We start from the raw sequence: 27,830 nt of genomic DNA, 5'->3' as shown, positions 1-27,830 counted from the left end.
AAGAGTACAAAAGATCAGTCCCCAAAGTTGTTGTGACAGCTTAATTGTATTATGGTGCTTAGATAATTCCCATTTATTTGGCTTTTTCCTCAGCTCCAATGCTGGCCCCCCAAGCGTAGCTATTACCAGGAAAATTAAGATTCACAACTTTAATGGGTCTGCTTGCTCTCTCTAATGCTGTCCCTGCTCAAAAGTCCTAGTAATTGTTCCACGCTGATCAGGACTTCCCCCCCAGCCCACAGCATGCTGAGACCCGACAGCAACTAACTAATTGCAATTAAAATCTCCCACGTGAGTGGAAGAGAATAACATAAATTAATCAGTACATTAGCAGAATTACATTTAAATGTTCAAATGTGCATCCAACATAGTGGGACATTTTAAATTATAAAGCAAAGTACTTCATTACAGATGCTGATATTTTAATGAGGAAATGTGATGTTTGGTTAAATGGGAGTACAATATAGAAACTTCCTTAAAATTAGCATCAGCGATGCATTTTAATTCAAGAAACAAGTTGTGGTCTGTGTAATTCCTGCAAATCAATGTAGAAAAATTTGCCTGGAGCTATGGAGACAGTTGATCATCTCATTCTCTGAAGAATTAATAATTTCAGCTGTACTAACTAGCATTTTATGTAAATTGTCAGATAAATCACAGTAATAAATACAGGTTTTAGATGAACAAAACAGTATGCTTCTCCTTAATTTATTCAATCATCAATCCGTATAGACTGAGGCTCAGGAATATGAAAGATTCAACATCTGAGTCAAAAAAAGAAAGAAAGAAAATGAGAGGAAAAGGGAAGAGAATGTCTCCTATGGTGGCATGGAGAACCTGGGGGCGGAGGGTGTGGTAAGTCCCATCTAATCTTACCAAAATTGTAAGTAGGAAAATATGAACATACATATAAAAGTTGGATTATGCATTGAGAAGATTGGTTCAGTGGCTAAGAGAGCGTGTTGCCTAATTCTTGTGATACCTGCACCACCCACATGGTGGAAGAAGAGAACCGACATTTACAAACTGTTCTTGGACCACTACCACACATGCACACATGCACACATGCACATAAAAACAAACATACACACATGTGCACATGTACACGCATACACACATGTATGCACATGCACACGAACATACACATATATAAATTCACACACACATACACACAGACATACACACATGTGCAAGCACACACACATGCAGGCACACACAGTACACATAGACACACTCACAAACATACACACATGCACATACACACATGCACACACACAAATATAAACATATATAAATAAATGTTTTTTTTTCTTTTAAGAAGTGGTCTTCTCTCTAAAGAAGCCTTTCTCCCAACAGTGAACACTCCCTGTTATTTCTATTGAAACAGCCTGTCCTCTTGGTGTCTCTGTGACATCATTGCTGTTCTACACCAGGTGGCAGAAGTCCATCTTCTTCTGAGTGGCTTAGGGCATAGCTTGGTACCCTGGCCGGTGTGCATAAAGACACCTGCTCACTTATTGGCATAACTGTGGACATTGCTGGCTTTGACTGAAGCTGGTGTCCTGATAAACAAAGGTGGGTAAGAAATCCTCTCTTTTGTGCTTTGGAAAAGAGCTGCTGCAAAGATTCCCCCCTTTTCTCCACAGACATTCTGTGAAGCTTCTTTTGCTTGTCTTCAACAAGACTGCCGAGGCCCATTACTGGTCTCCAAAAATTTTAGCTGCTCTGGTCAGAGTGGCACACACCTATAACCACAGTATTCTGGAGGATGAGGCAGGAGAGCAGAGATGAAGATGTTCTGTGGCAGCTTACATCATGGCACATAGGACTCAGAAGAAATAATTAATACCAATAGCAATAATAAATATAATTATAAATAAAGTCAGCTGCCCAACTTGTCATCACAGAGCAATTGAAACAAGATGGTTAGCCCGTTTGACTCTACCCTTCCCAAGTCCCGGAATCTGGGATCTCCTCTGTGGATCACATAGAGGCAAGCCACAGGATAGAATTTCCCTGTCATTCTGTGCCACTGCTCATCAACATTTCTAGTCTTGTGATGCCCGCAGGCCTGCCTGCAGGCAGAGCCCTTTCCCTGTTACAGGAATCTCTCCCCTTTTTACTTTAGCTGTGTTTAAGCACAGCACAATTTTGGGAAAAAAAAAATGGTAACAACTGAGTCCCAAATGTATAGCAGTTTAAGACGTTTATATTAAGATTCTTTACAAAGTACATCTGGCTGCTTTCACAAGAAGACTTTGAACAAAATCTCTCCCTCTAAAGTGCATATGTGTTTTCCATCAAATACCATCAGTGGTTAATGGTCTCCAGATGTGACTCTGAGCATCACTGAGATCTATGCAAAGGCATCTCATTATATCTCACATGAACTAATCATATTAAATCCCAGAGTAAATGGAGACCAGTGAAAATAAAGACAGACAATGACATGATTTTTTTATGTGTGTGTTTTGTCTGCATCTTTGTCTGAGCACTATGTGCATGCAGTGCCTACTGTTGTAAACCATCATATGGGTGCTGAGAATCAAACACGGGTCATCTAAAAGAGATTCTTATGCTATTCTTACAACTCCTACAACACCATTTTTTAAAAACTTGCTATTGTAGTAATACATTTATCATTTTGTAGCCTGCAAACAGGATAATTACACTTAAATTAGTCTCTACTTATAACTGACCAAGATCAAGTCTAAACAGAGCAGGAGACAAGAATCAATCCATCTGTCCTCTCTGTGTCTCCTGTCAGGGTGGTAACAAAGAGCAAGAAGGGATGTAGGCTCAATGAGGCTTCAAGTGTTAATATGAAATAGATGGATCTGGAGGGTATCATCCTGAGTGAGGTAACCCAATCACAAAAGAACACACATGATATGCACTCACTGATAAGTGGATATTAGCCCAGAAGCTCACAATACCCAAGATACAATTTACAAAACACATGAAACTCAAGAAAAAGGAAGACCAAAGTGTGGACACTTCAATCCTTCTTAGACGGGGGAAAAATGCCCATGGAAGGAGTTACAGAGACAAAGTTCAGAGCAGAGACTGAAGGAAGGACCATCCAGAGACTGCCCCACCTGGGGATTCATCTCATAAACAACCACCAAACCCAGACACTATTGCAGATGCCAACAAGAGCTTGCTGACAGGAGCCTGATGTAGCTGTCTCCTAAGAGGCTCTGCCAGTGCCTGACAAATACAGAAGTGGATGCTCATAGTCATCCATTAGATGGAGCACAGGATCCCCAGTGAAGGAGACAGGGAAAGTACCCAAGGAGCTGAGGGGGTTTGCAGCCCCATAGGAGGAACAACAATATGAACTAACCAGTAACCCTAGAGTTCCCTGGGACTAAACCACCAATCAAAGAAAACACATGGTGGGACTCATGGCTCTGGCTGCATATGTAGCAGAGGATGGCCTAGTCAGTCATCAAGGGGAGGAGAGGCCCTTGGTCCTGTGAAGGCTCTATGCCCCAGTATAGAGGAATTCCAGGACCAGGAAGCAGGAGTGGGTGGGTTGGGGAGCAGTGGGAGGGGGGAGGAGATAGGGGATTTTCGGAGGAGAAACTAGGAAAGGGGATAACATTTGAAATGTAAATAAATAAAATATCTAATTTTTTAAAAAAAAAGAAATACTCTGAGGCAGCTGGAGGAGCAACAGTGATTACAAAGCCAACACTGTGGACAGTGTAAGGTCCAGACTGACAATGTGATGTGTAAGTTCATCACACTGCCTGCATTTGGGTTTTAGTTATGCTTCTCACTTACAACAAAACACTTGATTGATAGATTTATCATAGTTCACAGATACTGTCCATCACAGATATCATAGCTCAGAAGATGCTGTCCTTCATAGCAGGAAAGTCACGCTGCATCTGCAGTCAGGAAGCAGAGAACTTCATGCTGGTGCTCAGCTAGCATTCTCCTTTTCATCTACTTGAAGACCTCAGACCATGAATTGGTCCTGCCAGCGTTTAGAATAGATCTTTATATCTCAATTAACCCAATTTAGAAACTCCCTCCTAGACATGTGCAGAGGTTTGCCTTCTAGGTAGTTCTACAATATTAGACATTATAATGTATACAAATTATGTTTTTCTTATGTGAATAAGTCATCAATAAGTTAAACTGTTAATAGTTATGCAATTTCCTCAACCTACTAATTGGAATAGGGAGCCTATTTCTCCCTGAAATTCAAAACTAAAAACATTTTTTACACAGTAGTTTAGAAGCTCCTACTTTGAGTTTGATAATATATCATTCCCTCGAGAGATTGTGTTTATTTCCAGCTCCATCTCTCACCAAGACCAAGAAGTGATAGTGAGCAAAAACAAAATAAGTCAGCAAAATGGAGAAGTCACCATGCTGTCTACTTTTCCTCTCTTCCCAGTAGAAGTGTTCTGACACATTCGTTGCTTTCATATTCCAAAACAGAATTTAGTGTGAGAAAAAAAATTGAGGACACAGAGGTAAGGTCACTAGATTCTATTTTTCAGGCCTGTGAGGGTATTAGGAAAGGTGGCTTGGAACTTCCAAATGTAGGGGTAAATTGGCTACTGACAGTAAAACTAGCCAAGAAGCACAGGATATTCATAGGTGTAAATGACGGAGCTCAAGAGACCTGTAGATATAAATGAAAGCATTTGGTGTGTAGCACTGAGAGAAGTGAAGCTATCTGAGGTTATTTTATTTTAATTTATTCTCAATGTTATAATTATCCTTACTGGAGCCATTTTGAGGAAGACAATGTTCATTTTCCCCCCTCTTTTCTTTTTTGGAGAAGTGACTAGTTAGATGCAGAGTGAAAGACAAAGGTTCTTTCATTTGACCCAAGTAGAAGGAAAGATTGGGGAAGTCTCCACTTTCATCAACTCAATTTACAAAAAGATCTCAAACAACCTATAGACATGCACTGTATCACAGTGACATTCAATACCAGGATTCTACTTGGTCTTCTCTGCCATTATGTTTATATAAACCCTAATTGCTTTCTGGCTATTAAACAAGATGAATCTACTGCTCTTGCCCAAGTGTCTTGCTTCATGATTTGTCTACTGGCATGTGTGTGTGTCCAGGCACTCTACAAGGTAATGTCTATACATAACCAACCAAAGGGAAATCTAACTTTCCCAAAAGGAATCTAAGGCGAAAGAGGATGCAGCATTGCCCCAAGTCACATATCTATGAAAGGGGCAAGGACACAAAGCCAGGGTCATCTGGATATTAATCACTAGAATACCCAACTTCTGAAGGACACCAGAGCAAGGACCTTCAGCCCACAGACATATAAATGTCTCAACTTCTATAGCTAATTCAATACCACACACCCACACACACACACACACACACACACACACACACACACACACACACACATGCCTGTGCCCTCACCAAGTAACATAAAGTTGATCCAGTTGTAACTGGGTTTTAGACTGGTGTTTTGTTTTACTTGATGCTGAGAACAAACACATGACAAGTGGCATACAAAAGGAAGGGTTGATTATGGCTCACCATTTGAAGGGTTGCAACCCACAGCAGTGAGGAAGGCACAGCAGCAAGAACATAAAGTGCCTGGTCAGATTGCATCCCCAGTCATAAAACTAAGAGAGATGAATGCTGATGCTCAGATGGCACTCTCTTTTCCCGTTTTGATTCAGTCTGGACCCCTAGGGCATGGTGTGGTACCAATGATGTTTAGGGTGGCTCTTTCCACCTTAGTTAAACCTCTCTGGAAATAGCTTCATAACCATGCTCAGAGATATAGCTCCTAGGTGATTCTAATTCCAGTCAAGTTGGTAATGAATATTATCCATCACAATTAGGATCTTCCTTTCCTCTTCTGTGACATTCCACCTACGTATAAACCCATCACATGGAACTATTCTATCAGAGGACATCATGTAAGTTCAGCTTACATCATGGTGAACACAAGAAATGTAGGAAATATGGGGATACAGAAAGGGCCAGAACATATCTTCCTCAAGGATACACCTTCAGTGACCTCCTTCCTTCATCTTTCTCCCTTCACACTCTCATTTCCTGTTAATCTTTCCATCATATTATGAGTTCATCGAGGGATTAATCCATTCTATGTGAGATTCTTCATGACTGAGAGTCTCTAGAAACTCATTCACAGATCCAGAAGTGTGATTTACTAACCTGGATTTTTTTTTTTTAAGACAAATCTAATTGACAAACTAGCCATCACTGTAAGCCAATCTGAAGACAGACCTACCCAGGAGTCTGAGGGAGGAGGAGAGAAGAAAGCCAGGAAAGGAGTAAAGGTCTTGTATATTTGGGAACCAGATTCTACAGCTGCATACCAAGGACACTCTGAGGACTAGAACCCACACATAGGAAAGGCATGCAGTACAGACAGGGATTGCTGCAAATGTCTAGGCCTGAGTGACCAGAACTTATCCCATTGCAATAGAAAAGAATGTCCAACATAGTTAGTACCTTACACATTTTTAAACAACTCAGCACTGGTATAAGACATGACCTGTTTATTAATCCAATAGTACGAAGTCAAAAAGAGAAATTCAGTCCATGCATCTCTTAATATAGGAAACCTGCTCTTATCATGAATCATAGACTTGCTAGGGTAGGCTAGAGTAATCACACACTGAAATGTAAGGTTAAGCCTGTGGACTATTAAGTTGGATTTAAAATTTTTATCCCTAGATTTTCAAGCATCCTTGTATTTAAATATTCTTTTCTTATTGGACTAGAAAGTCCTGGAAAATTGCTAGTGTCCTGAATAAATTGGTTTTTTTTCCTCAGAGTAATCAGTGAAACAGGGACACGTATCCTTCTATGGATTACATTCACTTCTGTTCCTTTTCTGCTGGTTACTGTGAGTTTCTATGTGGCAACACGAACTTACCAGAAAACTGGACTAAAGGACAGCTGGCAGTTGCTAGAAGAGCCTTTCTTCCCTGCTGAATGAGCCTGGAGTAAATGCTTCTAGCCGCCTTCAAAATTGGCAGTGCCTTATTCTTTGACATAGCTACTGACCAAGCCATTCTTATATGTAAGCAAAATGGCCCCTCCCCCAAACTATCACAAAAGTCCCACATACAAGCTTCAGACCATGAATTTAGACTTCTAGATAAAAGATCAGAAGAAGGCTATCTGTCTGGCTGTTCCAGACTGACTTTAAGACTGGCACACAACATTGTGATGGTTACCTAAGGTCCAGCAAAGCAGAAAATAAGTGAAATAAATGGAACTAATGGGGGAATTTTACATGTAGTGGCATCCTCTCCCTTAAAGGCAGTGTTGGAGAAAATCCCTTTCATTTCATCTGTCTTTGATTTCTAGAATTTAGCAGGTGAATTCCATGCAAAGTCCAGATAGCACACATTGATGATATATTTCCCAAAACCCTGTCATAGAACCCAGTGGAAATAACCTATGGAATACTCTAATATCATCCATAAATGAATGAATTGACCAAGAACTCAGGAATGATGAGTCTGAAGAAAAGAGTGTAGTTGGATGAGGTTGCATATGTCTATAATATCAGCACTCAGGGGGCAGATACAGAAGGACTACAGTAGGTTTAAACCTTCCTAGTCTATATAGTAAGATCCAGGCCATCCAGGAGCATATGGCAAAACCCTGTGTCAAAAGAAAATAAAGAAGGGCTGAGAGACAATTTGGTTGGTAACATGCTTTCTGTTCTAGTAAGGAGACATAAATTCAGTCTCCAAGGAAGGAGGAGGGGGAAGGCTACTGTGACAATATGCACCTGCAATCTTAATGCTGAGGGCACAGTGACAACAAAAGCATTGTCTGTTGATTGGTTTGTCTTGAGATCTGGGGAGAGGTCAATAGAGGCAGGTCCCCCTGTGTTCAGTGAACAAGCAGTGTTGCCTATTTGGGAAGCCCCAGACCAGTGAGAGACTCATGCCTTAAAAAAATAAAGTAGACCACTCCAGAGAAATGGCCCTTAAATTTGTCCTCTGACCTCTATGTGCATGGCAACACACACACATACACCCTTAAACACATATGCACAGACACACAAATCACAACAGAGCCTCTTTGTTTAAAGCCAGGGTCCTTGCACATGACCCCCCCCCAATAATAACTACCACAAAAGAATCCGTCAGAAGGTCAATTTTATGCACAGTATGTCTCTATGTGGCATATGATTACAACCCTTTGGTCAGAATTGGATTGCTGTCGTTCTGCTTAGTCATCATGACCAAGAGTAGCTGTGTCAAAATACGGGATAAAATAGCATTCCTCATGTTTATTTCCCCTGACCTCAATCTCTTCAACTATATCCAGTTCCACAGGCACGCATACTCCTCTAGCCTTGCTCCTGTCTTCACCAGTAAATGCCAGTGTCCACTGGAGACCTTCTGATTGGTTCTTGTTTAGTTTGACAGCTCATAAGATGACCTGAAAAGGTAAAATTGACCTTTCCCTCCTTGGCTGAGCTTGGGCTGATCAGGGGAAGATGGCTGTCTCAGGAACCCAGAAAAGATTTACATGTTTGAAGACTAGGCAGTCCCAGAGATAAGCTTTGACTTACAAGCCACTGCAAAGTCCTTACAGACCACGATAAGCTGTGATCCCCTTTTTCTATTATTGGAGACAAGGCTTTAAATCAAAATAAGACTGTCAACTTCCATGTAATAATTGAGCTATAAATACAGCTTTTTCTATTATTCTGGTAGCCTAACTACTATGAACACTTGCTTCAGGCTGCCAGAACTCAACTCAGCGATCAAAATTGTCTGTGTATGAGTTTTCTTGGAGAGAGAGAAAGATAAATGACCTATTAAAAGAAATAGAAATTTTTCATTTATTATTTTTTTTATTTTTATTAGATATTTTCTTTATATACATTTCAAATGCTATCCCGAAAGTTCTCTATACCTTCCCCCCGCCCTGCTCTCCTACCCACCCATTCCCATTTCTTGGCCCTGGCATTTCCCTGTACTGGGGCATATAAAGTTTGCAATACCAAGGGGCCTCTCTTCCCAGTGATGGCCAACTAGGCCATCTTCTGCTAGAGATACAAGCTCTGGGGATACTGGTTAGTTCATATTGTTGTTCCACCTATAGGGTTGCAGACCTCTTCAGCTCCTTGGGTGCTTTCTCTAGCTTCTCCATTGGGGGCCCTGTGTTCCATCTTATAGATGACTGTGAGCATCCACTTCTGTATTTGCCAGGCACTGGCATAGCCTCATACGAGACAGCTATAACAGGATCCCTTCAGCAAAATCTTTCTGGCATATGCAATAGTGTCTGGGTTTGGTGAATTGAGTAGAATAAAAATAATTAAAAGGAAGGTGAGCTCTCAGCTACCATCAGTTAAACAATGATTTGTAGAGTTCTGAGGAAAGGTGGGAAGTTAAAAAAAAAAATAACTTTGCAGCTTTCAAATATTACAGAAGAAAAAACCCTAAGCTCTTTGTCAGCCCAACCAGTTAAAAATAAACCAATAATTGCACAGCAGCTTGTTAGGTGTTGCAAGGTTAGAGACAAGCCAATGACAGGTCAACTTAACTGATCGCAAAACAAAAAGTGCAGCAGACAATAAATGTTTTTTTTTTGTATTCCCTCCTATCTAAAACATATGCTCTGAGTTTGGACCCATGAAGAACAGCCTTTCTTTTCCACAAATGTAAAACCAATAATAATATAAATCAGTGAATTAGAGTGCCATCTATTGGTTTTCATCTGGAATAGGCAGAGTAGGAGTTCTATACCTGTTGATTGTTCATCTTTATTGGCAACCTGATTGGGTACAGAATCCCCTTAAAGATTTACCTGAAAGTGTGTCTATGTGGGTGTTTCCAGAAAGGTTTAGCTGATGAGGGAAGCTGCACCCTGGGTGTGGACAGCACCAGTCCATAGGTTGGGGTGCTGAGTCCATATGGTGGGGTGCTGGATCCATGGGATGGGGTGCTGGGTACATGGTTTGGGGTTCTGGGTGTGTTGTCAAGCTGCTAATGTGTGCTCTCTCTAGTTTCTTTTTGGAGGCACTCAGAGCTATGAGTTTTCCTCTTAGGAATGCTTTCATTGCATCCCATAAGTTTGGGTATGTTGTGGCTTCATTTTCATTAAACTCCAAAAAGTCCTTAATTTCTTTCTTTATTCCTTCCTTGACCAAGGTATCATTGAGAAGAGTGTTGTTCAGTTTCCACGTGAATGTTGGCTTTCTATTATTTATTTTGTTATTGAAGATCAGCCTTAGTCCATGGTGATCTGATAGGATGTATGGGACAATTTCAATATTTTTGTATATGTTGAGGCTTGTTTTGTGACCAATTATGTGGTCAATTTTGGAGAAGGTACCATGAGGTGCTGAGAAGAAGGTATATCCTTTTGTTTTAGGATAAAATGTTCTCAAGATGTCTGTCAGATCCATTTGTTTCATAACTTCTGTTAGTTTCACTGTGTCCCTATTTAGTTTCTGTTTCCATGATCTGTCCATTGGTGAAAGTGGTGTGTTGAAGTCTCCCACTATTATTGTGTGAGGTGCAATGTGTGCTTTGAGCTTTACTAAAGTGTCTTTAATGAATGTGGCTGCCCTTGTATTTGGAGCATAGATATTCAGAATTGATAGTTCATCTTGGAGGATTTTACCTTTGATGAGTATGAAGTGTCCCTCCTTGTCTTTTTTGATGACTTTGGGTTGGAAGTCGATTTTATTAGATATTAGAATGGCTACTCCAGCTTGTTTCTTCAGACCATTTGCTTGGAAAGTTGTTTTCCAGCCTTTCATTCTGAGGTAATGTCTATCTTTTTCTCTGAGATGATTTTCCTGTAGGCAGCAGAATGTTGGGTCCTGTTTGTGTAGCCAGTCTGTTAGTCTATGTCTTTTTATTGGGGAGTTGAGCCCATTGATATTAAGAGATATTAAGGTAAGGTAATTGTTGCTTCCTGTTATTTTTGTTGTTAAAGTTGGTTTGTTGAGGGATTACCTTCTTTTTCTAGGATGTGTTTTCCGTCGTTGTATTGTTTTTTTTCTGTTATTATCCTTTGAAGGGCTGGACTCGTGGAAAGATAATGTGTGAATTTGGTTTTGTCGTGGAATACTTTGGTTTCTCCATCTATGGTAATTGAGAGTTTGGCTGGGTATAGTAGCCTGGGCTGGAATTTGTGTTCTCTAAGTGTCTGTATAACATCTGTCCAGGCTCTTCTGGCTTTCATAGTCTCTGGTGAAAAATCTGGTGTAATTCTAATAGGCTTGCCTTTATATGTTACTTGACCTTTTTCCCTTACTGCTTTTAGTATTCTATCTTTATTTAGTGCATTTGTTGTTCTGATTATTATGTGTCAGGAGGAATTTCTTTTCTGGTCCAGTCTTTGGAGTTCTGTAGGCTTCTTGTATGTTCATGGGCATCTCTTTCTTTAGGTTTGGGAAGTTTTCTTCTATAATTTTGTTGAAGATATTTGCCAGTCCTTTGAGTTGAAAATCTTCATTCTCATCTACTCCTATTATCCGTAGGTTTGGTCTTCTCATTGTGTCCTGGATTCCTGGATGTTTTGAGTTAGGATCTTTTTGCATTTTCCATTTTCTTTGATTGTTGTGCCGATGTTCTCTATGGAATCTTCTGCACCTGAGATTCTCTCTTCCATCTCTTGTATTCTGTTGCTGATGCTCACGTCTATGGCTCCAGATTTCTTTCCTAGGGTTTCTATCTCCATCATTGCCTCACTTTGGGTTTTCTTTATTGTGTCTACTTCCCTTTTTAGGTCTTGGATGGTTTTATTCAATTCTATCACCTGTTTGGTTGTGTTTTCCTACAATTCTTTAAGGGATTTTTGTGCTTCCTCTTTAATGTCTTCTACCTGTTTAGCAGTGTTCTCCTGTATTTCTTTAAGTGAGTTATTAAGGTTCTTCTTGATGTCCTCTACCATCATCATGAGATATGCTTTTAAATCCAGGTCTAGCTTTTCGTGTGTGTTGGGGTGCCCTGGACTGGGTGAAGTGGGAGTGCTGGGTTCTGATGATGGTGAGTGGTCTTGGTTTCTGTTAGTAAGATTCTTACATTTACCTTTCGCCATCTGGTAATTTCTGGAGTTAGTTGTTATAGTTGTCTCTGTTTAGAGATTGTTCCTCTGGTGATTCTGTTACCCTCTATCAGCAGACCTGGGAGACAAGCTCTCTCCTCTGAGTTTCAGTGGTCAGTGCACTCTCTGCATGCAAGCTCTCCTCTTACAGGGAAGGTGCACAGATATCTGGCGTTAGGACCTCCCTTCTGGCCGAAGATGAAGGCCCAAAACAGAACCTTTCCCAGAAGCTGTGTTGCTTTGGCCTGTCACAGAAGCTGTTAGCTTCTGTGTGCACACTCTCACCTGTGCAGACTACTTTTTGGCGGAGTCCTGGAACCAAGATGGCTCCTGCCGTTCCTGGGGCAAAAGCCTCCCGGGCCGGGTGGACACCTGTCCTCTGGCCGGGGAGGTGGTCGGATGTCTGGAGCCTGAAAAGGGTGCTGCCTCAGAAGCTCTGTGGATCCCGCCTGTCTCTGAAGCTGTCAGCTTCTGTGTGCACACTCTCACCTGTGCAGACTACTTTTCAGCGGAGTCCCAGAACCGTACTTACAGTTTTATCCATACATATAACTATATATGAATGCACACATACATGCATGTGTCTCTAAGACTAAGTATGTGAAGTTGTCATCTGACTGTAACACATAGGAAGTAAAGATTGTTCAAGTCATAAGAAATGTTATCACAAGACAGGATGTTACGGCTTAGAATGTGACAGGACTCACACAGTACAGTTCCATAGATGGGGACACAGTGCCTGGTGATGATGAGGTCAGTTGACCTGTAGTAGAGAGAACACCTCAGGTAGCCACAGGATCCTCTACCACAATGAGCTCCAGTCCACACACAGCCAACAACTATCTGTTGGAAGATTTATAATTAAAAAAAATAAGTTTTTATGGCAATTTCAATCACCAAATACACAAATACAGAGAAGCCATTCTCAAATCACCTCACTGGAACGCAAGCAAATCTGCTTCCTGTCAAATGGGCAGTGTGGGGATCTTAGTGGGTCTTCATGTGAGGATCTTAGTGGGTCTTCATGTGGGACTAGAGGAGTTCTGGTTCAGAGGACACAAGCCCAGCCCTCCCTCTTGTGTTCCACCCTTCCTGCTGCAGCTGTCACAACCACAAATTCAGAGTCACATCTAGAACATGCTTCTGCCCCTCATGGCAGGAAAGAAGGAGTGGGTGACATTTCCTTTAGGAATCTGAGTAGCAGTAAGAGAGATAATTGGCAGAAAGAGTGTCTAAGGAGAGATGAACACATTTGTGACATCAGCAGACCTGTAATGTGACAAGGCAAGAGGTTCAGCAGCTGCGTGCACAGAGAAGTCTTTATGAGGAAAAGCTCCAGTGTTCCTCACTCTTTCAAGGAATGGTCAGTATTAAAACAAAGTTCAACTTTCCATGTCAGCACTATTTTAGTTTAGAAAAATAATCATAAAACTCAACATAAGAGAGTAATTAAACCATGGTAGCCACTCTGATCACTGAATCCTCTTTCTCTGTGGCCTCTCCCACTAGTGAGAGACACTTCTCCCTGGAGACTTGTCACATCACTAACTGCTAGTTCAGCCTGCCTCTCTATTCTGTGCAAATGATAAACAAAGCACCAAAGGACATCGCTCTGTAACCCATGGTGAGTCAGCTCATGGTCATGTACAGTCTTCCTTACCCACAATGCTTGAGACCAGAATGATTGGGACCAGAATTTTGGATTGTGTTTCTTTTAAAATATTTGTAACATGTGAGCTCTTTAGAAATTAGGACCCAGATATATAATTCCTTCTTGTTTTATGCATGCCTTATGCACAAAGCCTTGCAGTAATCCTATACAATATTTTTAGTGTGCCTGAATAGCAAACATCAGATGCCTTGCCAGGAGAAAAAAAAAGTTGAAGATTCTAGAGCATTTTAGATTTCAGATTGTCAAACTGTGGATATTCATTCTTTGTTAGTCCAATAACCCTGCATAGCAAAGAAAGCACAGGTGGTTAAATAAAAATGTGTTCTTTGAAGCTCAAGAGGCCACAAGTCTGTGAATACCATATCAAGGCTGGTTTACCACCAACCTGGAAGACCATAACAAGAGGATCTGATCCAGGCTCCTCTCCTCGTATCTGCATACCATCATTGCTCTATACATGTCCATGTTCAAATTCTCTCTCTATCTTAGTCACTGTTCTATGCTTGTGAAAAGAAACCATGACCAAGGCAACTATTATAAATGAAAGCATTTAATTGGGAGTGAGCATACAGTTTTGTAATCCATTATCATCATGGCAGGGAACATGGTGGTGGCAAGCAGGTAGACACTGGAGCTGCAACTGAAACCTGATCAAAAAGCAGAGAGAGAGAGAGAGAGAGAGAGAGAGAGAGAGAGAGAGAGAGAGAGAGAGAGAGAGAAAAGAGAAGAGAAGAGAAGAGAAGAGAAGAGAAGAGAAGAGAAGAGAAGAGAAGAGAAGAGAAGAGAAGAGAAGAGAGACTCTGGGCTTGGCAGAAACCTCAAAGCTTACCCTCAGTGACACACTTCCTCCATCAAGGCCACACCTCCTCCTCCTCCTCCTCCTCCTCCTCCTCCTCCTCCTCCTCCCCCCTCCCCCCTCCCCCTCCTCCTCCTAATCCTTTCAAATAGTCCTACTGCCTGTTGACTAAATATTAAACTATAGGAGCCTACAGGGGCAATTTGTATTCAAATCACCACACTCTCCTCATGAGACCATCAGTCTTTGGGTTACCATCCACCCTAATAGCTTCATTTTAGCTTAATTTCCTTTAAGAAGGTGATTTCTATTTCTTATCTATAAATCAGTCATTCTGAAGTGGGATTAATTTTCAATACATGTAAAAGTGAGGGCATGACATGTTCACCCCCTAACACTGGTGAACCTAGCACCTTGGTTAGGATGGGGAACTTGTGAGCTCTGTTTTGGTGGGTAGTAAAATGCTTTAGAGCATGATTATACAATCTATGAATGTAATGAAAGCCACTAAAGGGTTAATTGTATGGTCTCAACTATATTATGTAGGAGTTATTAGATCTTGGTATAGATGTTATAAAAATGTACCCTTACTTTCCAGGAAAAACCAAAATGTTTTAGGGGTATCGGGCCTTTCCATTTACTGTCAAATTATTCTAAGTCGAGGATATGTACACACACAGCAACTGATAAATGACAAAGTACTAGCAACTGATAGAGCCAAGTAGAGGGTACACTAGAATTCTTCATCCTTTCAGTTTCCCATAAGCTCAAATTTCCACTTACAATCCCACGGCAGATGCAGAGGGATCACAAGTTTAAGTCCAGACTAAGCTAGTTACTCCAAAGCTATCTTAGGCTACTGTACTGGCTGGTTTTGTGTGTCAACTTGATACAAGCTAGAGTTATCACAGAGAAAGGAGCTTCAGTTGAGAAAATGACTTCATGAGATCCAGCTTGTAAGGAATTTTTAGTGATCAAGGGGAGAAGGCTCATTGTGGGTGGTGCCATCCCTGGGCTGGTAGTCTTGAGTTCTATAAGAAAGTAAGCTGAGCAAGGAAGGGGAAGCAAACCAGTAAGTAACATCCCTCCCTGGCCTCTGCATCAGGTCCTGCTTCCTGACCTGCTTGAGTTCCAGTCCTTGTCTTCCTTTGGTGATGAACAGCAGTGTGGAAGTATAAGCTGAATAAACCCTTTCCTCCCCAATTTGCTTCTTGGCCATGATGTTTTGTGCAGGAATAGAAACCCTGGTTAAGACAGCTACAAAGAGAGAGACCCTATCTCAAAAACAAAAACAGAAAAAGCTTAGATAATATTCAATAGCTGAGTGTTTCCCTAATAGGTGTGAAACTCTAGGTTTAATCCTTAGAACTGTAGATAATTCTAAAATAAACCTATTTTTAAATTTTTAACAATACAATATATTGCTACTGCAGTTCAATTCAACATGAAGCTTTTATTGAATCCCTTGTCTGGCTGATCAAGTTGCTTAAAGTTGACATCCCAGGACAGGAGGCTGAGGCAAGTCTGTTCTTAAAGTCTAGAGAGAGAGGGAGAGGGAGAGGGAGAGGGAGAGGGAGAGGGAGAGGGAGAGGGAGAGAGGGAGAGAGGGAGAGAGGGAGAGAGGGAGAGAGGGAGAGAGGGAGAGAGGGAGAGAGGGAGAGAGGGAGAGAGGGAGAGAGGGAGAGAGGGAGAGAGGGAGAGAGGGAGATGGAGGAGAGGGGGAGGGAGAGGGAGAGGGAGAGGGAGAGGGAGAGGGAGAGGGAGAGGGAGAGGGAGAGGGAGAGGGAGAGGGAGAGGGAGAGGGAGAGGGAGAGGGAGAGGGAGAGGGAGAGGGAGAGGGAGAGGGAGAGGGAGAGGGAGAGGAGAGGAGATTTACCTACTTTAAGCCAAATGTGTCTAATTTGTGTATTCTGCTTCTCACAGAGAAGAAAGCTACACAAAACAGGTATATATTTTGGTACTTGCTAGGCCCTCTGCTCTTTCTGGAATGTGGCTTGTCACTAGCAGAAACCTTTATCTTAAATGCCTCTAGGCAAAGCCCTCCAAGGAGGAGTGGGAAGGAAAAATCTTGCAGTATTTTTAAGGTTAGGAACACAGGAAGCAGCATTGCAGGTTGAGGCAGGGTCAGACTGTGGACAGTTGCTGTTGACACTTCCTTAGATAAAAGCCCCTCAGCATTGCTAATCAGCAACAAAGAAGTGCTAGGAAGCCAACCTTTTGCAGGATCCTGAGTGCTGATTAATATCTGCCTAGTCTCTTCCTACACTGTGTGATCATATTTTAAGAAGAATTTCAATGGAAGGCTTTTTGGAATGTATGATTACAATACATATTTTATGCTATTTCACCCCAGCACACAATGATGTAATTCTCAGAAGACAGGAAGCAGGCTCTCAATCCCCCTTTGCTACTGGGTCACCCAAGTGTTAGGCTCCCAGGGCATATTTACATCTTTTTTAAATTCCCCCTGACTGACTTGAAATATGGACAATTCCACCTTGTGTCAAGCCACACAGAATAGATAACTTGATCTTGGTTGGACTCCAATGAAGGTTGGGCTTTTCAGTCCTTTCTAAGTTGAAAACTAAGAAAGGGAACGGAGTATATGAAAGTTAACCCAGCAAGCTGGAGGGCAAATTTTTTTCTTTCATGCAGCCTGAGAGCTAGAAACGGTTTTGACATTTTTAACTAATTATAAAATAAGTGAGAAGACACTGCTGAGACATATATACAGACGCCAGAGACTAAAATGTTTATTATCTAGCCCTTTAGAGAAAAAGTTGCCAATCCCTTAACTAGTGTGTCATAAACTGAAGATGTAGCTAAAATTCTCTCTGCTGTGGGGCTGAGGGCACTCAGGGTACCAGCACACACACAAAAAAATTGAAGCTGCTCAGAGAAATAGGTTGGACAAAAGGATAAATAAGAAGCCATGTTTATCAACAAACACCACTTTTCATAATGACAGTTGGTAAATCACCCATAAATTAATGTTTCCTACAGGTATGGGGGTGTACATCTGTAACCCCAATACTTGGGAAGGAGAGAATTGGGAGTTCTTGGGGAAAAGAAACATTGGCTGTCCTTCAAGGTAGGTTGAAGGACAGCTTGCGCTACCTGACCCCAGAAAGGAAGGAAGGAAGGAAGGAAGGAAGGAAGGAAGGAAGGAAGGAAGGAAGGAAGGAAGGAAGGAAGGAAGGAAGGAAGGAAAAAAAAAAACCCACTTTGTACTTGGTATTGTAGCACATGCCTGTATCTCTGCATTCCAGAAGGCAAGGCTGAAGGATGTTGAGTTCAAAGTCAGCCTGGGATACACAGTAAGAATTTATCTCCAAAAAAAGAAAAACAAATATTTCTATGTATAACAGAAAATCTTAGTCATCTGACCCCACCAGTAGGCATCTTACAATTGTCCTTGTTCCTGGCAGAAATGATCTTGAAGTCGACAGAAAACACAGCCTCTTGTCACCTGAATAGCTCTTACAGCCAGACACTGTCCACAGTGCTTAGTCAAAAGGTTGAGCCTTATGAAGTGTTCCAGCTCCTGTGTAAATGAGAACTCCACCATCAGGCCTTCCTAACTGCTCTGCTCCATAAAGGAAACAGAAAGCACGAAGTTGATACCTCCTATTACTAACTTAAAATTTTCCTCAGTGGGCAAGTCTACACATGCCTGGCCATGTAGCATGACCCATCTGGAGTGTTGCTATACCACTGTCAAGACACTGTCCTCTAAGTTCAGAGGATATTTCTAACATAAGTAATTACATAGTATCATCTGCCTGACAACAATGGGGATTTAAAGGCAATAGTTATTCCTTTACTGTAAAAGCATGTATATCCCAGGCCTTCCCAATCGTCTGGGAATGGCCAAAACTATTGACTATAAAAATAGAGACAGAAATCTACAGGCAAAAATTAGACTGGGGATATGTCCCCAGTTAGGTTTCAGACATATTATCTAAATATGTTTTGTGTTCTTCCAGGAGAAAGGGAAAAAAACCTGTGAAACTCAAACCATCAGCATTTTAGTACTGGCCTCAAGGCTGCAAGACCAGCAATGAGGCCTCCTGTGTTTCTCAGCCCAACTGTGAGTCTCTGTTAGGGTTTCCAACCAAAGATAATCAGGAACCAAAACCTACAATCCCTGGTGAGTTTTCTTCCTTCTCTAGCTCTCTAAGCCATGCTGGTATATGAAAACAGCTTCCATACTCCAGAGATTGTTAGGAGCTAACTGAAGGCGAGACACATTCTTAAGCCTGACTTTGCTACCTTTGTTGTGTTAGTGACTGCTACCACATGTTGACAGCTCTCTAAATGCACGGTGTCTCAGCATATAGAGAGGTCCTTTCAATCATTGTTTTGTAGATGGAAAGACTGAAGGTAAATGACCCACACAAAGGCATCAGAGGTATAGGGGAATGCCAGGGCCAGGAAGCAGGAGTGGGTGGGTTGGTGAGCAGAGGGAGGAGATGGGGAGGGAAGGTTTGGAGGGGAAATCAGGAAAGGGGATAACATTTGACATTTAAATAAAGAAAATTTCTAATAAAAAAATGCAATAGACTTAAAAAAAATATTAAATGAAAATCCAAGTCCATTCCTTTCTATATATGTCAATTCCCTTTGGAAGTTTCATTGTGAGGCTAGCACCCTAGTTTAGGTGAGAGACTTGTCAATTTTGCACTGTTTTCTCATTTTTAGGACAACCAACTAATGAAATATGCCTACTGAAAAGTTTTAGTCTTCTAACACAATACATGACAAAGCAAGCTGCTAACCATTGGGACAGGAACAGTAAGGAGGGAAGCTAAATGGACAGACATGGAAAGACTGGATCTGTCCTCCTTCCCTATACCATGCTGAAAAATCTTCCAAAGTGAAGCTAGCGTCTAAAAGTAAAAGAATATATTCATAAACAATCACACAGAAGAATAAATGTGTTGCCTTGAGGCCAAAAGGCATTTCTTAAATGGGGTATAAAGTGTTCTAAACTTAAAAGATGGGCTCAAAAGACAGGCATGAGAGACCAGCTGACTGCCTCTTCACAAGAAGATAATCAAGTGGCCACATCAAAGAGAATTCTGCTTTGCTTGTGATCAGGGAAAGGCAAGTGGGAACACTGTAAAAAAAAAATGACAAGGTCAATGGAGCTATGAAAACAATGTATGTCTGGTAAGAGCGTAATGGATTCAGTTTCTCCAGAAAACTCATAAATATGTTTACCAAAGGTGACCTTCTATATATATAACACAACAGTTACACGCGCACGCACACACACACACACACACACACACGAAGACAATGTGATTGCATATATATATATACAGACACACACAATCTCTCCTCCATATCTCTTGAGAGAAATTCACATGAGCATGAGAGTACAGTAATCTTAGATTCTACTGTATAGTGGTCTTCAGAGGGAATATATTAAGAGACTATAAAAATCAACAGTGGCAGTTTGAATGAGAAATGTTCCCTACAGTCTAATGTATTTGAACACTTATTCTCTGATTCATTTCATTGTTTGGAGATGGGATGGACTCTTTAGAACTTGAAGCCTAGTTGGAGAATTTTATGGCCTCACTCCATGTTCAGTTTTCTCTCTCTCACTCTCTCCCTCTATTGCTCTCTTCCTGCTACCTACTTGTGGTTAAAGAAGTGATCTTCATGTTCCTGCTGCCATCCCTGCAACTTATGGACAAGCTCTTCTATATCCACCATGATGGATCCATCCTTCTAGAAGCATAAGCCAAAATAAACTGTTTCTTCCATAAGTCACTGTTTGGCCATGGTGTTTTATCACACAAACAGCAAAGAACTATTAAAAAAAAAAACAAGGATATTCACAACAGCCTCAAGCTGTAAATTGTCCATGCGTCTATCAACCATAGACTATGGAGATATATTTTGGCCTAGTTATCTTTTGAATTTTATACAGCTATGAAAATGAATGAACTATGTACATACCTGCATACATACATACAAACATTCATACATACATGACTGAATCTCATAAGCACACATAGTAAGTATCATATAATTCTATTTATATAAAATTCAAAAGCAATCAAAACTAAATTGTGGTGTCAGAATCAGAACTTATTCCATTTTAGATAAGAGGTTGACTTTAAACTAGAAAGGAATTTCTAGAATGCTAACTGTAGTGGTTAATCTTAATGTTCAAGTTGACTGGATTTACAGTCAGGTGTGTTTCCTAATAGGGAGATCCGTCTTGAGGCCAAGCAGCATCACCCATGAGCTGAGGTCTTGGACCGAATGCAAAGGAGAAAGTGAGCTGAGTACCAGCGCTCACTGCACCTGGCTTTCTCACTACAGATGCCATGTGACAGCTGCCTCGTGCTCCTGCCTCCATGACTTCCCCACAGGAAACTATTCCTTCCAACTGTGAGCCAAACTAAACCCGTCATCTTTTATCGGGTGCTTGATCACAACAGTAAGAAAAGTCACTAACACACTAGGTGAACCCCATTCCTTTATTCTGGGGAATATGTTCATTCACTCTTTGGAACTGTCCTAAGCTACACTCTTGTAATGTATGCACCTTTTGGTAAGTGATGCATCAAAATCAATATTAAAGATACAGGATAAAGGAACTGAGGAGATGGCTCAGTGGGTAAAGTTCTTGCTGCACAACTATGAGGACCTGAGATTAGATCTCCAGACTACATGTAAAGCCAGACACAGGAACACATTTCTGTGATCCTGTGCTTCTAAGGCAATAAAGGAAGTAAAGACATGAGGATACTTGACCTAGGCTAGCTACCCTGTTAGATGCAGATGTGAACAAGAGACCCTGTCTCAAATAAGATACAAAATGAAGACTGGTTCTCAAGTTTGTCCTTTGCCCTCCATATCAAACCTTGGGACAAGTGTACTTGTACTCACAAATGACTTAAAAATATATAAACAAGACAATAAAGAAAATAGCTAGGACATAAATAAATAGACATTTAAAGTAGAAAGGGAGAGGGGGAACCAAATAACTGCCAAGATAGTAAAGAGATCAGAAATCATGTGACTTTGGAGAGATGTGTATCATGAGAACCGTGCAGAGCCCACATCAGACTTGGATGATTAGCTAAGCAAGTCAGAGTTCCTGAGCATTTACCTCACAGCAAATACTAGCAGAAAATCCCAGCTAAGAAGGGGAAAGAACAGAAGAGCAGGTTTTCTGATGTGAAATGATCAAGCAGCAGCAGAATTGCAAAGCCTTGGGTATTCATCCTGCACAAAGTTAGAGTGTCAGGCAAAGTCAGACTTATTACTACACATGAGGAGAAAACAATCTCACCTTTGAGAGGCTGTTCCTGAGGCAGCTTGAGGTGATCACTCCCTTGAAGGCCTTAGTTTCCTAAAACTGCAATAAAATACTGAAAAGTTGGTAACTTAAAACTGCCAATCTCATTATATTTCTGTTTAGAAGACTGGAAGCCTGAGCAAAGGCTTGACAAGGCTGCTCTTTTCTCTGAAAGTTCTAGGAGGAAGCTTCCTGGGAACATTCGGCTTCTGATATCTGCCAGTCTCTGGAGCTCCTTGCCTTGAGAAGCTACTATAAGCACATGATTATCTTCTGTCTGCCTATCTCCACCTTTTCCTGGATATTTCAATCTGCACAAGCCATCTCTAATTAGCATATGACTCATTGGTATACAGAACCAAGGCAGTCTAACAGAACATCTCAACTAAAGACATCTAAGACTACCTTATTTCCAAACAAGGTCATGTCTAAGAGACTGTGGAGAAAGACTCCAAAATAACTTTGGGAGGACAAAACCCAATCCATGTCAAGTTACATACAGCAAACTAGTGTTGAAAGTTTCTCTTAGAATCAGCATCAGACCTAGATAATTGGCTAGGGAGACAACTTACTGAGCAAAGTATTTGCCTTGGGGTGGGGGTTGAGTTCAACCCTCAGAACCCATTTTAAAATAAATAAGTAAATAATAAATAAGTAAATGATAAACAAATAAAAAGTAAGTAAATAAATAAATGTTTTTACAGAATTGGCATGCATTTAAGGGGTGCAAACGGGACAATGATAGGCAGGTCCCTGGAGTTCAATGGCCATCCAGCCTAGTCTACATGTTGGGTTCCACACAAATGTATGTTCACATGCACCCCCACAAATGTGCACATATATTCAAGAACACACACCAGATACATGTGCAGACAGACACACACACACTCAATACAACACAACACAACACACAGAGAGATACATGTGCACACACAGACATACACACACAAATAAAGTAGATATGGAAAAGTTAGTTTACCTGAGCCCATATTACTTCCTTGACTTGCATTTCCAGGTCTCTTTAGCCCTTTGTATACTCTAATATCAAAGGAGCTAAGACAAACATACCTAAGAGGGGGTTTGGGGAGGCAACTCACTTTAAGACTGACTTAGATGAAGTCCTGTGATTCATTATAAGTATCATGTAATCAAAGACCCCAAACCTTTATATTGTGAAACTATTGCTATTATTTTTACCAGTTCTATGCTCATGAGCTCAAACACAGTTTTAGTAGGTACAGTTGGTCTCTTTTTATAATACAAAGGATTACAGTAGGAAAATTCAAAGGCTAGAGAAGGAACAACCTGAAGCCTTAAACATTCAAATTTGCAGATGCTAAGCAAGGCCTCAACTGAGACCATTAGCAGTAGCAACACACCACTACCCTCCACCTTCAGTGATCCAGGCCTTCTCACAAACAGGGGCTAGACTCTAGTGGAGGTAGGAGAGAGAGACAGAGATAAAGACCTAGTATGTGTCACAGCTTCTGACATTTTATGACCTAAACCTAAGAGTCATGCAACAGCAAACCCTGTTCTTATCTAAAACTTTGATATTCTTATTTATCCTCGATTTTTACATCACTTGTATTTTCAAAAAGTATTATAAGATTAAAAACATGTCCCTGGGGGTGGTGCTCACCTCGAAACCCAGTACTCAGCAGGTAGAAACAGGAAGATCAAAAGTTCAAGGTCATCCTAGGCTACATAGCAATTCTAAGACCAGCCTGGGTTACAGGAGACACAGTCTCTCTATTTTTCCTTTCTATCACTGAGATTTTAGCAGCTTCTGGGACACTCAAGACAAGTGCTGTTCTCATTGTCTTTCTCTCACATTCCTGGCCTATATGTCTTCTCCACCACATTCTGTTTGCTGAGTTAGTCACACAGTTCTGCCCAGCACCAAAAGAATCAGACAGAGGCTCCAATACTCTGTGGGAATGGCAATTTTAGACCTGAACACATGACCTCAGAATATTACTAAGTCAAAATGCAGTCAGCCATACCTTACAATAAAACAACTGTAAGGGTTCTGACTTGTTTGACAAATGCATCAGCTGTAGCTAAATTGGTTCCAGAATCCCAAGGAGAAAAATGTCAAAACTAATATCCACAGTGGCGAGTTCTTCGACCTTCTAGGGCCTTATCTTAGCTACGTTTCTGACTGTTCTATTTCAAAAGAGCAGTTGTTCCTTAGATCTCTTACAAAGAGATCAGATCTTTGAAGGCCTCAGGAAATGTTTGCTCAAACCTTTTGAATTGAAAAATCTTGTGTTTGGAGAAAAAAATTGTAGGCATAATGGAAAAATAAGTAAGAAAATATCTTTGTTTCCTGGGAAAACATCTTAATTATTGTGGTTCCCCCCCCCCAAGTAACAGGACACATTAGTAAATGATCCCAAGAACTTACTTGCATTGGTAAATAGAAGGAAAAGCACCTTGGGAATTCTCCAGTGAGATGCACACCAGTTGTTCCTATGTAAAATTTGTTTCACAGGCTCATGTGTTGGAACACCCAGTCTCCACCTGGTGGTATTGTTTGAGGGGTTGTGGGACCTTCAGCAGGTAAAGAGCCTAGCTGGAGGAAGTAAATCAGTAAGGGGTATGTATGTCTTGAGGTTTTCAGCCCAACCCCACTTCCAACCCCAGTCTCTCTTAGATTCCTGGTTAACCAGGTTGTAAACAAACCACTTGTGCCACTGTGAAACATACCTCCCCATCCACTAAGAACTGTATTCCCTTCGACTATGAGCCAAAATAAACCCTCACTCAGGTTGCTTCCTGTTGGAAATTTTGTCACAGTGACAAGAAAGGTAGTGAAGCAATGCCTACCTGTGAGTTCAAGATCATGTGAAGACAGCATCTGCCAGTTGTTCAATGCAATGGCAGCACATTCTGGCACTTTAGACTCAAGTTATCTCAACTGCCATCCTCTGTTAACAGGAAGGTCTCTTTTCAGAACATCAGTGGGTGCAGAATGTTCCTTAGTAGTTTCAGCAAGTGAAGAAACCAAAAACATTCAGAACACAAACGAGCTTGAAATCTACCCTGAGCAAAATATACTTAGGAACTTTCGTTTTATCTGTATATCAAGAACTATGGAATTTTTATCCATTACAAGATAACAAGTAAACAATCCATAATGTTGTTGCCCCTGGTAGAGAGTTCACAAGTTCTGGGTCAAAAACAAAAGAGAGTTTACAACTCCTTGAAATAGCAAGAGTATGAGTGAATACATTTGGCCAGTTTGCCAAACCCCAGTTCCCACAAGGTGATGTCATAAATAAGACCAAGTAGCACCTGCCCAAATCATGGATTGTGCAACTTCAGAGAAACTATGAACATAGTAAACTTAATTTTATAAAGAGTGATAAGAATGTCCACTCTTTATCCCACATCAAGACACTATTAGCATCTTCTAAGTTTGGTCACTCAGTAAACATCCTAAAAATAACCTATAACAAAAAGTAATCATTCTCTTTGCTCAGGAAAAAAAAAGTATACTAGAAACTCAAGAGTCATCTCCCCATACCATGCTGACTTATAAACACGAGTTCAACATGGAAATAGCTATAAAATACTTTTAAGTATGGTACCTCCTACCCAATTATGTATAAATTACTTAAATGAAATAAAATGCTAATTGCACTAGGCACGTTCCAGGTGTTCAGTGGCCATGTGTGATTGATTATTGGTTATAATATTGGACAGAATAGTCAAGATTTGTAGTCAGCTATACAATTAGTTGATCAGCCACATGTAAGGAAGAATGTATATGATTCAGGTCATCCAGTATATGTAGGTAACTTTGCCTTGTTCTAGGAAAACATGTTACAGCCTGCAGTGAAGACCAGCCTTGTTGAACAAATAAATGCAGCAGTTAAACAGACAGACAAGTTAAAGATCCAACTCACTGTACAGGGCCAAAGAAGGAGAAGAAGGTAGAAGAGTAGGGATCTAGAACTCTGTTGCAAAGAAGACAGAAATAGTAACATGGCTCAGAAATGAAGAACAGCGGATTGTTCAGCAGGATGAGGAAACCTAGTTCTAAGGGAACTATGAAACCCTCAAAGGACCTATAGAAGCAAGAGACACAGTGACTCTAACCCTCCCATGAAGAGCCCTTAACAGGACTGATGGATTAGAAAGAGAGCTGGCCAGACTCTTGAAGGCCTTTTCAGAGGCTTAGACCAAGAGTATGGCTGATCTTAAAAAGAAGTTTAAAAAATAACAATGGCAATAAACCCCTGAAAGATTAATGCAAATAGGATACATTTTAGAGAGAAAAAAAATTAGAATCCAAAGCAAACCAAGAGGCTTTAGATTCTTTGCCAAGGATCCAAACAGAGGAAAAGGCCAGGGCCACCTTCAGGTCACAGTCAGAGGACTGCAGCTACTCTTCTCCTACCTTCTCACTCTTGGGCTGCAACAAGGTCTATGTTTCTCACTTTCTGGATCTTGGGTGAGTCTGGTAAATAGTTGTCACTCAGTGATGAACAATGAGTCATCAGTAATGGCTGTTTAGTGCCTGTTGATGAATGAATGGCCACGGACAGGGGATACAGAGAAAGGCAGAACTCCCCCAGAGAATCACAATGCCCTCAAATGGCAGACCTTCCCAGTTGAACACTATTGTGAAACCATCATTCAATTACCGTACACAAGCGAAGATGCACCAAGCAGGCTGACTCCAAAAAAAAGCAAGACAAGAAACCAGGCTACTGAGAAAAGGAGCTAAGGTTATTAAAGAATGAAATCCTAAAGTTAAAAAGTCACCAAATAAAAGGAAGACTTTAAAGTAATTGTGATCACAGCTGTAAATCATCTTGGAAAGAAGGCAGGCACAACGTTAACCAAAGAGGAGGTGATAGGATCTGGCTCAAGGATGAGGGCCAGAAAAAGAGAGGCTGGGAGATTTTTGGCTACTTTGGAGGCTGAATCAATAGAAGTTGGTAATTGACAAACTAAAATGTGACAGAGGAATAAGAGTAAATAAGTTTCCTGATATGAGAGCTGTAGGCATCAGGGTCAAGAAAGGCATTATACATTCAGTTTAGAAAATGCACAGTAGGTAGGCATGTTTGTTGGTATCTGATGGAGGGGCTGGTTATGTGAACTCAAGCAGAGAGGAATTAAGCTATGAACTTGGCTGTATAAGCTCCATAGAACATCAGGTTGTCTGGGGAGTGACACACATCACAAAAGAAAAACTATGCACAGGCTGAACATGTGACAGGAGAGAGCTGAGCAGGGAGAATGCAAAAAGTTCTCTAAAAATCAAAATAACTAAAACTTACAGCTCTCCACTTTGTTTGCTTTGTTGGAGGCCAATACTTCACACAAAGCAATTGTGAATCTCCTATGGTTTCCTAGGATGCACACTATAAATGAAAATAGCTTCTCTCTCTATTTCAATATTTTAGCTGCATTTGGGTTTTTAAAAACATAGAGTGCAGGGATGTTTTTGTGTACTTATGTAATGGAGACTGTGTGGGCATATTTTGCATTGCACAGCCTTTGTGTTGAAAGGATGAAAGCCTAAAATGGATCTTGTATGAAATATGGGTAACTGCACACATCCCATCACATGTCACAACAGTAATTGGTACAAATTGTATTATACTTTACTTCTCCTCTGTCACAAGTGCCTATTTTATTCTAGACATACTAAATCAACACACATCTAACTAACTCAATTACAAAACCGGTGTAACCAAATCCAAAGCAGCTGGGATTTTAATGGGGATTTCTGACTGCTGTTTAGACGGTTCCTCTGTTACATGCAGAATGTACATCTCTAATGCAATCAAAGTCAAGAGAAAACTCAAGGTGGATTTGGAATCTAAGAACAAAATAGAAGATCTCTTCACTGTTACAGTCACAGAACAGCATGAGGAAGCAGCTCTTCTCACTTCCCAGCACAAATCCAGTGGGAACCATTCAAAAGGAACACAAGCGTTAGTTTCACAGGATGTACAAAC

General features: G+C 40.9%; 1 long non-coding RNA gene across 1 annotated transcript in view; it reads right to left on the bottom strand.

Annotated features, from left to right (window-relative positions):
* The window catches only part of Gm33906, a 221,721-nt gene extending 199,593 nt beyond the window's left edge, over positions 1 to 22,128 (bottom strand). Inside the window, exon 1 of the long non-coding RNA XR_001781472.1 lies at positions 21,844 to 22,128. This is a non-coding gene — a long non-coding RNA (predicted gene, 33906). The remainder of the gene's footprint in view (positions 1 to 21,843) is intronic.
* Between the last annotated feature and the right edge of the window lie 5,702 nt (positions 22,129 to 27,830).

The sequence above is a fragment of the Mus musculus genome, chromosome 14 (genome assembly GCF_000001635.26).
Source record: "Mus musculus strain C57BL/6J chromosome 14, GRCm38.p6 C57BL/6J".
Lineage (NCBI taxonomy): Eukaryota > Metazoa > Chordata > Mammalia > Rodentia > Muridae > Mus > Mus musculus.
The sequence above is the reverse complement of the archived record's forward strand: the minus strand, read 5'-3'. Positions and strand labels throughout refer to the sequence as shown.